The following is a 13,326-nucleotide window of genomic DNA, read 5'->3' as shown; positions in this document are numbered from 1 at the left end:
CAGCTTGACTTCAGCTGGGGCCCTGACACTTCCCCAACCTCTGAGCATGGAACTTCCCACTCTAGCTCTGGCTTGATGACTTCATCTAGACTCTCAGCATCATTTGCCTTTCATTGCTGTTGGAAAGATGCTAGTATTTCAGACATCGTCAAGCAAGCATCTCTTCCCCTCCTTTTAGTACAATAAAAAATATTCAGAAACCAATCAAAAATCACCTCTATTACACAGACAGCCCACAAGGAAAAGTGCAAACAGAATTTAAAGTTATTAACTTCGCATTACACTGACAGGGACATATGGGTGGGAGGGAGGAAGCTGGGGAATGAAGAAGAATTCAGAGAGAAGACACTGTTAATCCTGGGTCCCCTGTGAACTAGCTAGGATGGTCCTCAGATTCGTTATGCCAGGGTCCAGGGAAGGGTTTGTGGCAATAGTGACTAAAACACTGACAGAGCATTTGCTTTGTGCCAACTGCTATGTTGATATCTTCATATTCACGATCCCTAATTTTTCTGGCAATATTTCAAGGAGCTATTACCACTCTCATGTTTTAAATGAGAAAGGCTTATAGTTCACAAAAGTAAACTGGCCAAAGTCCCACAAATATGTGATAGACTAGGATTTTAATCCAGCCCGTTGAGTTATCCTTTAATGCCTTCAATGATTGGTAAAACCTTCTTGTTTGTTTTTACTACTTGGTTAATAATACTGATCTTTGGGAGCAAAGAGCTTCACGCTTAAATTAGTGCAGAATAATCTCTTCACCTGAATAGATGTCTGCAGGTTGCACTATCCCATGAAGAACATTTCATGTGTTATGGAAGGTTCCCTCTCCTGTCTCATGCCTCCCAACTCCCCAGGGAGGTTCGTGCAAGTACTCGTAGTCATCACAGCAAGGGAAACATGACCCATTGGGGGACAGTCAACTAAAATCTGAGTTTTGAAATCAATCATGTAATAATCTCAACACTTTCCCATTTGGTTATGAAAAAAATAGGAAGAAAAAAATCTTATCAGTGAACAAGCAAAACAAAAACAAAAGATCCACTGTGGAGCTGGAGGAGATGATATGGAATTTTAGCCTAACAAATAAGTTAATGATTTTCATTAGTAATAATAATAAATCCATTATGATTTCAAGAGTCTCAGAGTAACTCACAAATTTACTATCTTGGAGTTAAGATATATTTTAAAAGATTTTTAAACTGGTAAGGAACCCAAAGAACTAGGACAACAACATGTTCATTCATGGTTTTATCTGTCCAGCTTTTCTTAGTGCAAGTGTGTGTCAAATACTGTGTTACAAAGATAAGTAAGATAATATCCAAAGAAGCTCACAAGCTAGTGGAGTGTAACCAGAGTCAAGGAGTGAATTCCATTTATGTATGATACAACTGTTAGGTTACTAAAGAATCATAGAAGAGGGAACTTCCCAGGAATACGGGCAATGAGACTCTTGTTGACCTTGACACGCAAAGGGGCCATCCAGTTCCCAGGTGATTGCACGTGGGGTCTTGAGTTAATACAACCTGGGTTTTGGAAACCTCAGACTGCTAGCCTCTGGGTCTGCAACTGAGAGATTTCCAGTGTAACGAGCTGCTCAAAGGAGGGCTGTGGAGCCTGTGCTCTGCAAGCTGTGACTTTTTTCAGGCCTTGGAATGGATAATAAAAACAATTTCAGGTAACAATTTGTTCAGTCTCCACCTTGATGAGAAAGAGCAACCTTTCTGTGCTGAACTTACACACTGGAAAAAAATGAGGTCATATGCAAACACTTTATACCTGGGTCACCAAGAAAAAATTCTCTACCTAAAAACAGAAAATAGGTTATTGACATTTCACCCTAAGATATGTGTTTGTTTTAGTGAAATACAGCCCTGTCTCTAGTTCCATTTGTAATGGGAATGGACGGACCATTCACCCGTTCATCATTAAGAGTCTTGTATATGAAAATGTCACAAGAGACACTATGGACATGGCAAAGGTGATTGACATGCGGCCCCTACACTTGATGAATTTACAGTCTTCAAATGACAGCTACTAAAATGACCACGAATACTAGGAATACCAGAAGGCAGAGGAGGAGAATACTGTGGAAATTTCAGGAAAGGCAGCAAATTAGAAGGATGACAAAAACTGGTTAGAGTGAGAAAATGCTCCAGAAGAAAGAGATAATGTGAACAAAGACAAACAGTAATGTTCCTGCTACTAAAGTTCATTTAGAATCACCTGGGAAACATTGAATTGCATTAAATGCACCCTGTGAACAAGTACACAATAGCTCTAAAGAACGAAGCTTAAACTTTGAATTTTCTCACAAGCCCTCCAGGTGGCCTTGCTGTGGGTGGTCTTGGCACCCTCTCTTGAGAAGCACGGGTATGAAGGCTAGAAAGGCATAATGGGCAGAAGTGGGTAGAAAGACAGAGATGTCCTAAAGGGCATGGGACATCTTTAGCAAACAGAGACTAAAGAGCAGGATCTGATGGATGGTAGTATTTGAAAATTAGGACAGTTTGCTAAAATATCATTAAGAAATAGACATAAAATAATGTATCAGATAGGCTTTCTTTCACATGGATTTTAAAGCCACTCCAGGTAGCTTTAAAATGTGAAGCCCTTGTTGAATATTGGGGAGGGGGGTAGCGGTGCGGGGAAGTAAGAAGGGAGAGAGTAGAAAAGAATGAGCCCTAATTGATCACAGGAGGCCACACAGAAGATATTAAGGCACTGAGAGTAACTTAGAGCTACTGCATAATCTAGCCAAAATTTAATAATCTTCAGCTTGTTCTTCTCAGAACAGGTAAGGACTGCTAGGATACTACATAGACATTTGACAAAGACCCAGGATAAGCAGAAGCCTTTAGAGACCTGTTAGCCAGATTCCATGCACAACTTTGTATAGAGAAAGAACATACACAGAAGCAGAAGCATAAAACCAAATCGTAAGCCTTGGGTGGTGAGAAAAGATGTGCTCCTTAAATTATGGGGTATCACCTACAACTCCTGTTCACTTCAACTCAGGAGTAAATCTTTGCTGTTGCTCTTTTTTGCTTTCTAATTGCCTCTTAGAACTGGAATGTTAAATAAAGCATCCAGTTTCAAGTTATGCGATAGGAACATCCAGAATGCCTTTTTTTAAAAATCTCTTATAACAAGGAAAATGTTGGTTTGTGAACAGAAGCTGGTAGATTTCATCAGCTTCTTTCCTGAGTCATTAAACTTCATCTTCAAGTTGATTGCTTTTCAGGAGATGGAAACCTATTAACTTGAAGTTTTTAAGTCTTGTAAATTTTCCTGCATAGTCTCAAATCACAGTCCTTGAATGAATAAGATGCTCTTGAGCAGATAGGACATAAAAAGAAATATTTTTTTTTTAATTCAATAGGTGCTCATTTAGTGGTGTCCTTTCATCAACATAATCTACAGAACGTTCCTGACAATGTATTTCATGAGAGGACTCTAAAACAGAGTGTATGTTCACAGGATAATTTTTAACAGGGAAGCAGCTTAGAAAGAATTAGTGAAATTTTAGAATTTAGAGGACTACATTGAGGGTTTTACGAGAAACCATGACATTTTCATAAAAATCCCTTAGCACATTTTCTGAAATACATAAGTTCTCTAGTAGAGTAGGTTATTTAGTGAGTATGCCCTTTAAACCAATCTTGTATATCTACATTTGAAGAATTACTTAAATATTGACGTAAGTCTTATGATTTTCGTGTTAGTGGCGATGCCAAGATTATTATGTTATTTGGAATTGGTGATAACTAGAAAAGAATCATCGAAAAAGCAAAGTAAACAAAGTCAGTGTAGAAAAAAATACAAGTCTTTTAATCATTGTATTAGCAAGTGAAGAGAGTAACTGTTGACTATTAAGCATTAGTTTTAGCAAGGCTCATTCTCATCACTGTCAGAGGCTTACAGCACATGAATTCATTCAACAAACAACAAACTGGATATCTACTACTTGTCTAGCAAGGTGTAAAACATTATGGTTAGAACAACAAACCAAGCAGACAACCTCCTTGTGGAATGTGCTATCCAGCCAGGAAGACAGATGATAGGTGTTAAATTTAATTGTTCCAAAAAGAAACATAAATATGAACACCAATAAACACAGCAAAGGAAAATCACAGTCCTACAAAAGTAAGTAATGGAGGATCTGTCTTACTTTGGTATTAGGGAAGGTTCTGCTGAAGAAATAATGCATATGCTGAAATTTTGAAGACACTCTACAGAAAACCGTGCAAAAAGCTGCCGGAGCCTAAGGCCTTAGGCCAACACTTTCGCAATTACCCTTCTCTGTATAGGATTACTCACAGCTCTACTACCTTCTTACACATGCTGGGGTGTGAGGTCATGTTTAGAAAATACTGAAAGCCACTTCTGTAATCTATCTGAGGCTTTTGTCTTTGGAGGTCATAGTCATCCAAGGGGCTAACTGCATTTGACTGTACTGCTGGGATGGAAGGTCATTGGTCGGGGGGCCAAAAGAAATGCATGCTGGCCTCAGCTCTCACAATCAGTCATGTGGCCTTAAACAAGTCACTTTTTCTTTCTCAGGGAATTTTCTAATGATCGGAAGCATGATATTCTCATCACGGTGGTATTCAAGGTCACCCAGGTTTACTGCTCCTGGCCACTAACTGAACAACTGATGGAAAATCACCCAGACATCACCAAGATTTACTTTTCATAGTATTCTTGTCTTCCAGGATCCATCTGGAATGTTAGATGTCTTCTCATGAAAATGTTTTTATTGCTAGGAGATCCCTAAAAAACATCTCTCCTTGTCCCTTTCCCCTTCTTCCATCATGAAACCTCAGGCCAGGACAGCGTTAGTTCCTCATCCAGGTCCCTGAGGCGCTAGGCCATCTCCACACTGGAACAAGTCCATTCACGAAGGTCCTCCAAGTACACAGACACTGCATTCATGCCTCTCACGGCATCAGGGGTGCTGGGAGTTGGCAAACTATGGCCAAAGGTCATGATTAGTCTGTCACTAACTTTAAAGCCCACAGAAAAATGTTTTAAGATTTTTTTTATTGCTTCTCAGCCTTTTCGCTAAGTGCAAAATATCTTTTAATGATAGAAAAAAAAATCATGAAGTGAAAATTATGATATTTCAGAGTTAATAATGTTTTATGGAAATATATCATCCTTATTCTTTTTAAGGATTTTCTGTGGCTACTTCTTTGCCAAATAGTGATACTGAGTAAATGGGGTGGACCCTGTGGTCAACAGTGACCACAAAGTAAAAAATACTTACTAGATGACCCTTTCAACAGACATTTATTTTTGATGTATGTTGTTATGTGGGTACTTATCTTCCCTCCCTTACTTCCATAAATCAAGCACCCACAATTACTTTATCCATGTAAAGGCAAAGGTAGGACAATTTTACATCTTGAATAATAAGAACTAATGGTTATTGTGCTACAAACTGTCCCAAATATTTCACAAGTACTAATTCATTATTCCTCAGAAAGACCCAACAGTTTTCTCACTGCTATTATTTCCACTTAATGATGAAAAAAAGGGGGGGGGAGGTACCAAGTATCTATCTTGTACAATGTTAAATATACTTTTTTGTTGAATTCAAATAAATATTATAAGTCTCATCGTTGCTGAACCCAGAGAACTTTAGTGCCTCCAAGGCCCTTCATCTATTTGTCAATATCCTCAATCTAGAAGCACGAGTCATAGTTGTCTTTCCACGTTGGGGAATTATTTCCAGACATAAAGCGACTCGTGAGGCCAGAAAAGAATCATATTTCTGGGGGCCTGATGCATTTTCAAAGAAAAAAAGGTGAATCTGATGAGTGACTTCAGAGTCATAGAACTAAATTCAAGTATCAGATTTGGATTTCATATTTCAGATGGCTTCCATTTGCTATTTGTTAACATCATCAGCAACTACATGCACTCTGCCATCTCTTCCTGAGTGAGCAAGGGATGTGACAAGGGGAAGCTCTTCAACAAAAAGACAGATACATGCCATTTTGCAGCAACATGGATGGAGCTGGAAGGGACTGTGCTCAGTGAACTAAGTCAGATGGAAAAAGAAAAATATCGGATGGTGTCACTTAGAAGTGAAATACAGGGAAACCAGAAGGGTCAGGAAAGAGACAACACATGTATGCTCACCGTAGCTCTGAGATACAGAGCAGGAAAGGGGTGGGGAGGGGGTCAAACAGGGTCTCGAGCACCAAAGGTGCAGTGATGGTTCCCAGGCCGTGGTGGAAGGAGAATGGCAGGGTCTGCACGTGAGGGAAGACGTCAAACAATGTACAAAAATGAACAACAGTGTTATAAAACAAATTCAATCAGAAAAAAAGTGAGGGGGCACAAAAAGGCCACGAGCTTTGCCTACCGCCGACTCTCAAACTTGGGCTGGAAGTGGCTCACGTACGCCAACACTTGAAAGGTCGATTATTTGAGAATGACTTGGAATTTCTGAGATGCGATTTATATAGAACTGACTATCTCTCCAGATTCTATCCTTTGCCCCTGGATAATGCCACTCATTTTTAGGGCTCTGCTACCACCTGCAGAGGAAGTTTAGGCTTGGACGGAGAGGAAGCAATTCAGTAGCTAAACCTGCTGTGAGTGCCGGCTGCTGTTATACATGGAGCGCAGCAGAGGCAAGCGGAGCACAGAGTTCTGTGCTTTTAGGAGATGCAGAGGCGAAGAGGTTAGAGAGGCTGGAGAAATTCGAGACAGAGAGTACCAGAATGATTCCATGCTAAGAAGTAAAGGACAGTGGCACAGAAAACAAAATCATCAAGTTGAAGGAAAGACTAGACAGGCAATTGGGCAGGTGGTCATCCCTTACCTCACCTTCTCAGGACTGATACAGCATCTCTCCTTCGGGGCTGGGCTCGGGATTCATCATATGTTTTGGTTTCACATGTGTGTGGGACAACCAGGTAGAAAGTGGGGGGTGAGGAGGGATGGAGGCTGGCAAGCTCCCCTTACCCCAGCACATGTTTTCTTATCTTGCACTCTCTATGGCTCCCTCCCCTGTGTGGAACCCCGCCCTTATACCACCATCACCCTCTCCCTTCCACCCCCCACCCCCATCCCCAGATCAGGTGTGCACACTGACACATGCGCACACACCCACACTCCAGGTGTCCACAATCAAGTACATACGCCTGTGACCACGCTCCGAAGCACCCTCTGTGTTAAAATAATCAAGGCTACAACTGATATCCACAGAAGCTGCTGGCTTTTAGGCCTATGCATCAAGGCATAAGAGGCCTGACCAATTCACTTACCTTACAACATGTTAAACCCATTTGGCAAAGCTTATGCCATCGTATATTTCAGATCATATATTCCACAGCGTGGACCTGTTTGGGACATTGAGTTCACCTGGAAAGTCTACACATGGCTCCAACATTGCCCTTTGTCATTATCATAAATTAGCTACAAGCGGGTTACATTTTAGAAACTAGTCAGGTTTTACAGGTATCCCCCCCCTTTGTGAAAGTTTTAGTCATGCCACTTCACTTTAATGAGAGACCTATATTAGTATTGTTTCAGAAACCTAAAGATCCTAAGAAAAGATTTTACTTTTAATACAATACAAAAAGCAAAAACGGGGCTCAGCATTAATTTGGGAGCAGCTGATCTCGAGGTAGCCTGTACCCCGAACATCCACAGCACCACCACCACGCTCCTTCCCTGGAACTACTTTATATAGGCTGTGTCTGTATCCTACTGTTAGTGTTTGGTTTTGTGTGTTATTTGATATAGTCTTGGAGGCTATATGTTGGGTGTGGGAAAAATTTTTTTCATGTAAATGAATGATAATTGCTTTTTCATTAAATGCCATTTTGGCTTGAGGCTACATGTAGATCGAGGGAGAAATCTGTATTTGTGCTGCAATTGTTTTCTTTGGGAACAATGAAAAGGCCTCCTCTTCCATGAAGCCGTTCCCTCCACAGCACTTTGCTCTTTGGACTGCTGCAGTGACCCGATCTATCTCACTAGCTCAGTCAGTAGGTGTTCTAGATAACCCTGAGAACAGAGAACACTGCAAAATGAGTATGGTTTTCGAGCAGCCTCAAAAACTGATACCATCGCCTATTAGTTCTTGAACAAGCTATTTAATTGAGTCATAATCTTCCTTTAAATCAGGATAAGGACACTTCCTTGTAGGACTTTTGTGAACATTGAATGAGAAAACATAACAGCATGCTTAGACAGGCCCCTGGAACATACTGGGTGTTCCAAAATGTCAAGTAACTCCTCTTCATCATCTGCATTTTCTGAAAAGCCCAGTGCAGTGCCTGGCATACAATGAGTGCTCAATAAATACCAAGGTTGGATTGCAGGAAATTGCTGAATCACCATCTTATCTGCCTGACTTCATCTCACATTACATTCAACAAGGAAATCATGAATTATTCTGACTTCACAGGCAATGATATCTACAGAGTACCTTTTCTGTCTTCTTTCTTAAGTTAAGATGAACTCTAACATTTATATATCCTTTTTCTATGTGTACTACATGAGCAAGAACTTACTTGTCTGAATTGGTTATCACTGGTATGAATATTAAAAATGATATAGTAGAAGATAGTTAAGATTTTAAGAACATCTCACACATTTTGCAGAAGTCACACAAGAAGCTCAATTTCCAAGGAAGTATTAAGTTTGTGTAACATTGCTACCCCCAGAAATAAAATGTTAATGGGAGGGTGTCTTTGCCTCTATGCACTCACCTTCTTTCTCAGCAGCCCAATCCCCTGAGGCTCAGGTACCCTAAGTGTCTCCAAAATGGTCCCCTACGGACACTAACTAGGCATCAACCTAGATTCAAATCTCTGTCATTTCCTCAGCATTGCCCTGTGTTCCAGGCCCTCCGGACCTTTTGTTAGTTGATCTGATAAACTAGTTCAAGTCTACAAGTGAACAGATGCTAATGATTTATAAAAAATAAACAGTAGTTCTTTCTAAGTGGTATCATTGCTTTTTATTAGAGATCTCTCATTTCATTAGTGATCTACCAGAATTACTTTTATTCAAACAAACATCTCTAAGAATTTCAGACCCTCCTTTAGACGATGGCTAAATGCATTGAACGGGGAAGTGTTTACCCTCCTCAATTACTGTGCAACAGCTGACGCTCACAGACTTGTGCTTGACCACAAACATATTTTGTTCACTGCAGCTGCCAATCAGGACTCTTTCCCTCTCATATGTCCTTCTTCTGCTTCTAAAATTTGGTAGGAAGTTCCAGGTTAAGAGAAAATGTCATTTTCTTGAAACTCTGTCTTCCCTACTTCTGGGCAGACAGAAGGACAATCACAACCGTAGGCATAAAACATGGAGGTTCAATATACAGTTGTCAGGAAAAAAACTACAAGCAACACCTGAGGCAGCACAGGCTATGAACAACTCTGTCAAGCTGAGACCACATGGAAAAGGCAGCTGAGCTCATTTGTATTCTGCAAGGCTCTTGATGAAAACAGAGCAGCAAGAGTAGTTTATCCAAAGAATTTCCAGCTCTGAAGATGAGCTGTTTGATTGATAGAGCCTGCTGAGAATCAAATGATTGATAGTTTAAGTTTTCAAAAACTAAGAGTTGTGTACAACATACTTTGAGATGTGTGTATGGATGAGATACAGAGACAGGAATAGGGGGAACGATGAAGAGATGGACAGGAAGGGAGAAAGGTGTCTCTTGGAAGAGGAAAAAAAAAAACTGAAAATAACCCCACTGTACTTAATGAGTCCCAAGTAGACTTTCCCTGAGTCCAAATCAAAATCTCAAAGGCAGACTCAGAAAGCTCACAACCAGAATCTAGACCATCCCAAAAGGTTAGAAAAAGCCTGACATTTACTTCCATTAAATCTCAAATATGTCTCCAGGAGAGAGACAGCCTTCTGCAAAGAGGAAAATGGAAACAGCTCATTCAGCAACCCACTGGGATGGTTAGCCACAATTACTACTGAGAATTAGCGCCAGAGTGGCAGGCGGTTCAGGGAGCTCCCTGTGATGTGAGATGGGCCTCTGGAATCTAAGGAAAGGCAGAGAGAATATTTGCCACAAGAGGGAGCAGGAGAGTGTGGTCAAATGAGAGGCTGGTAGAGGTTGCAATGAGAGAGCCTAACTGTAAGTATAGATGACACTGGATGATGTTTTGGCAAGAGATATTTATCCTTAGAGAAAAAAGGGAAATGAAAAACACAGAAAGAAGAGAGAAATAACGATGGGTGGATTCCTAAGTTCTTAAGGAATGTAAGGCAAAAATTTAGTCTTTAGTTGAAAACAATGCACACATTGCAAAAATATGAACCATGCAAGCTATGAGCTCTAGGATCATCTTTTAAATATCTATTTCTGTTTCCTGACTTTAATTTCTATTTCAATTTGGATCTTGTTTATTTCCATGCTGTTTCGATGGACAGATGGCTGACTTCCTACTTCATGCTATTGTCTCTCTACCTGAAGGCATCATGGAGAAAGAGTTCATCTCACTGAACTGCAATATGACAAGCAGAAGGTGAAGTCCTAACATGCACTTGCTTTGGAAGGACTACATCCACGAGCTAAATGAATGCTTTAACTGGCTTTAAAAGGGGAATGTAACTTCATGGGGTGTGCAGGGCTTTCATCACCATTTATTTTGTCAAAGAAACAGATCGAGTACTTAGAGGGAAGGAACCATACGTTTACTTTGCAAGATAAATAAAAGACTATTTTTGTCTGATAAAAAAAACCTGTTAAATATAGCTTGCTAACAAATGCTGAAGCTCTCTTGGAATTTCTTTTTTCAAAACATAGTAAGCTTGAAAGAACAATTAATGTAATTGCTGCGAATAGTCCTAGGTGTGACTGGCTATATACTTCACCTTCCTTTTCTGATTTTATTTGGAATGAATTCAATGCAAATGCAATGCTTTAAGTCTCCCCTTTCTGGGCCAACAAAAGGGTTACCTAGTTCTTAATCCAAAATCATACAGTAGAAACCATGAAATAGTAAAAGTAAAGTGGCTGAAATATAGATAGATAGGGGGTGGGGGAGAGAGATGAGCTCTCAGATTCTTTTAATCTTGTACTCTCCTTTTCCAGTCCTGTTAATCTTTCATGACTGAGAAAATTAAGTCTGGATGTCATGGACACATATCCTGTGCAACCCCTGCACAGCTCAACAGTTAATAGTGGTTTACCTCTGTCTAGTGTCTAGTTCATTCTCTGCCCCCCCCACAACCCCTCCCCCAGGAATTAACCAATTCATTTTTAATAAAAGACAACAGCCATTGGGGGGGGGGGTGAGACTGGGTTCCTTTTATAGTAGGTGGGAGAACTCTAGTTAAGCGCCCTCAGATCCCAATGGAATCCTTCATGCAAGCAGAAATTATGAAATGAAAACTATTAAAAACAATACACCTTGCTTCTTGATAAAGCAAGTGGGTCTTCCTCCAGCTTCCCACCCACAAGGACCCAAAGATGGAGCTAGGTCTCCCTTCCTTCTCCTTCCTTCTCACCCATGGAACCTCCCAATCAAGCTAGTTTGGCAAAACCACAACACTAAATCCAACTAGCACCGGATTGGAAAGAAGAACCTAAAAGAAATCATTCCTGTCTGGGGTTTTGTTTTCTTTTCTAAAATGAATGAAATATCCAGATATATTTTCCACCCTCCTTTCCTGCTGCAGGAGTAGCTTTGAGAGAGAAAGAGAAAATGAGAGAGAGAGAGAAAATTGGGAGTTGGTCCTGGATGGGAGGGTGGGGATGAAAGAGAACAACCCCTCCTGGTTGCTCCCTATTTCCCTTAGGAAATCACACAGATGCTGGATTGTGGATGTACAGTTGCTGAAATTTGGAGAGTCTCAAGCAACGCCTTTAACCAAATCTGATCAGTCTCCACCTACTCAGCCAGCTCTTCCATGATCAGGATGCCTGTACTGTCTTTACCACATATGCCATCTTCCTAAAACCTTCTTCACTACACCTCCTGATATCCTTTTTTTTCTTTTAGTCTTTACACCTCCAACAGGACAAAGTTTGTACTGTTATAGTCACAACCACTAGTGGTTTACTAGCAGGAGAGCGATAAGGAGTACCAACGAGGGAGCCAGGTTAAGAGGGGTTAAACCGATGCCGAGCGCAAAGACGACTTTCCAGTGACTGCGGACACCGAGCACAAGGCTCTTTGGAAAAAAAAAAAAAAAATTCTTTGTTAAATTCGATCACGCTGCTCTCAACCCAACCGCTGCCACTTTGTCTGGAGAGGGAAATACGAATTGCCAGCCCAAGCCATTCATCAGTCAACAGAGAGGGTGGGGGGAGGGGGAGGAAGATTTTTAAAAGCAGAGATGTACACATGCTGTATTTTTAAAAGCATCCCACAGGCTGATTTGGTTTCTTTCACCTACCGTCCACCCATAAGACCTCCCTCTTCTTCATTAAGGAGGAGCCAAGAAGGAGATCCTCACATCTCAGAATACAGACCATTTCCCCCAAGAGCGAGCAAAGCTCCAGAGACTGATAATGCAGCTACAAAGTTGCCTTCGCATTTCTCGGGGAAAGATGCCTTTGCGTGCAGAATCCCCAACACACCTCGGCAGAGCGCCCGGAGAATGGACCCCGCAGCCCCCTCCCCGGATGCATTTCTCCTCTGCTAGTTCCCCCTGCCCGGCCACACCTCCCTCTTCTCCGCAGTCCGTGGGGAAGGCGCACCCAGCGCTAGCCAGAAAAGAGAATCACAAGGGTGGCCTGTGGGGAAGACCCCAGGGATCACCAGCAGGAGGGATGACCGCGGAGCAGAACCCCAGTGGGTGGGGACGCCCGGGTCCCCGGCAGCGCTGCATTCCGGGTGGACTGAGCTCTTCGCGCCCTGATTTCTCAGAGGCGAGCGCGGCGCGGGGTGCAGCATCTCTCCTCAGCAAGCCCTTTCTTCCTCAGGCAGCCTGCACTGGCAGACAGGCACACTCACGCCCAGACGTACCAGCCCTAGCAATTTCACTCCCCGAGAAGCACGGACACCCCAGCAAATGTGTAGGGACACACGCGCACGGACACACACACACCGGTCCTTGCTCAACGTGCAGCCTCGGGAGCCACAAATGGAAAATAGTTGGCGGCTCCGACTCAATCCCTCTGCTCGCCCAGCGTAAGACCCTACCTGGTCTGGGGGAGTGTGGCAGGATCCTCCCCGCGCCTGCACACTCGTAGGAAATACAGCGCACTCCCTCCTTTGAAATCGCTCCGGAATCAGGAAGAGGTCGCTCCCATCTTCTGGGGAAGCACAAAGCAGGCGGCGGCGGCCAGGCTCGCGAGCAGCGCCGGCGCGAGCTGGAGCGGCG

General features: G+C 42.1%; 1 protein-coding gene across 2 annotated transcripts in view; it reads right to left on the bottom strand.

The window, feature by feature from the left end:
• The window catches only part of SLC8A1 (solute carrier family 8 (sodium/calcium exchanger), member 1), a 293,942-nt gene that overhangs the window by 280,040 nt on the left and 576 nt on the right, over positions 1-13,326 (bottom strand). The window contains exon 1 of one of the 2 annotated variants that reach the window (XM_012727672.1): positions 13,146-13,221. The exons of the other annotated variant lie outside the window; for it this stretch is intronic. The gene's annotated coding sequence lies outside the window, so the exon portion shown is untranslated. Of the gene's footprint in view, positions 1-13,145; positions 13,222-13,326 lie in introns of those variants that run through there. 2 annotated transcript variants of the gene reach the window in all.

The sequence above is a fragment of the Condylura cristata genome, unplaced genomic scaffold (genome assembly GCF_000260355.1).
Source record: "Condylura cristata isolate star-nosed mole 26May11 unplaced genomic scaffold, ConCri1.0 scaffold00020, whole genome shotgun sequence".
Taxonomy (NCBI): domain Eukaryota; kingdom Metazoa; phylum Chordata; class Mammalia; order Eulipotyphla; family Talpidae; genus Condylura; species Condylura cristata.
This window is presented reverse-complemented; position numbering and strand designations above follow the sequence as displayed.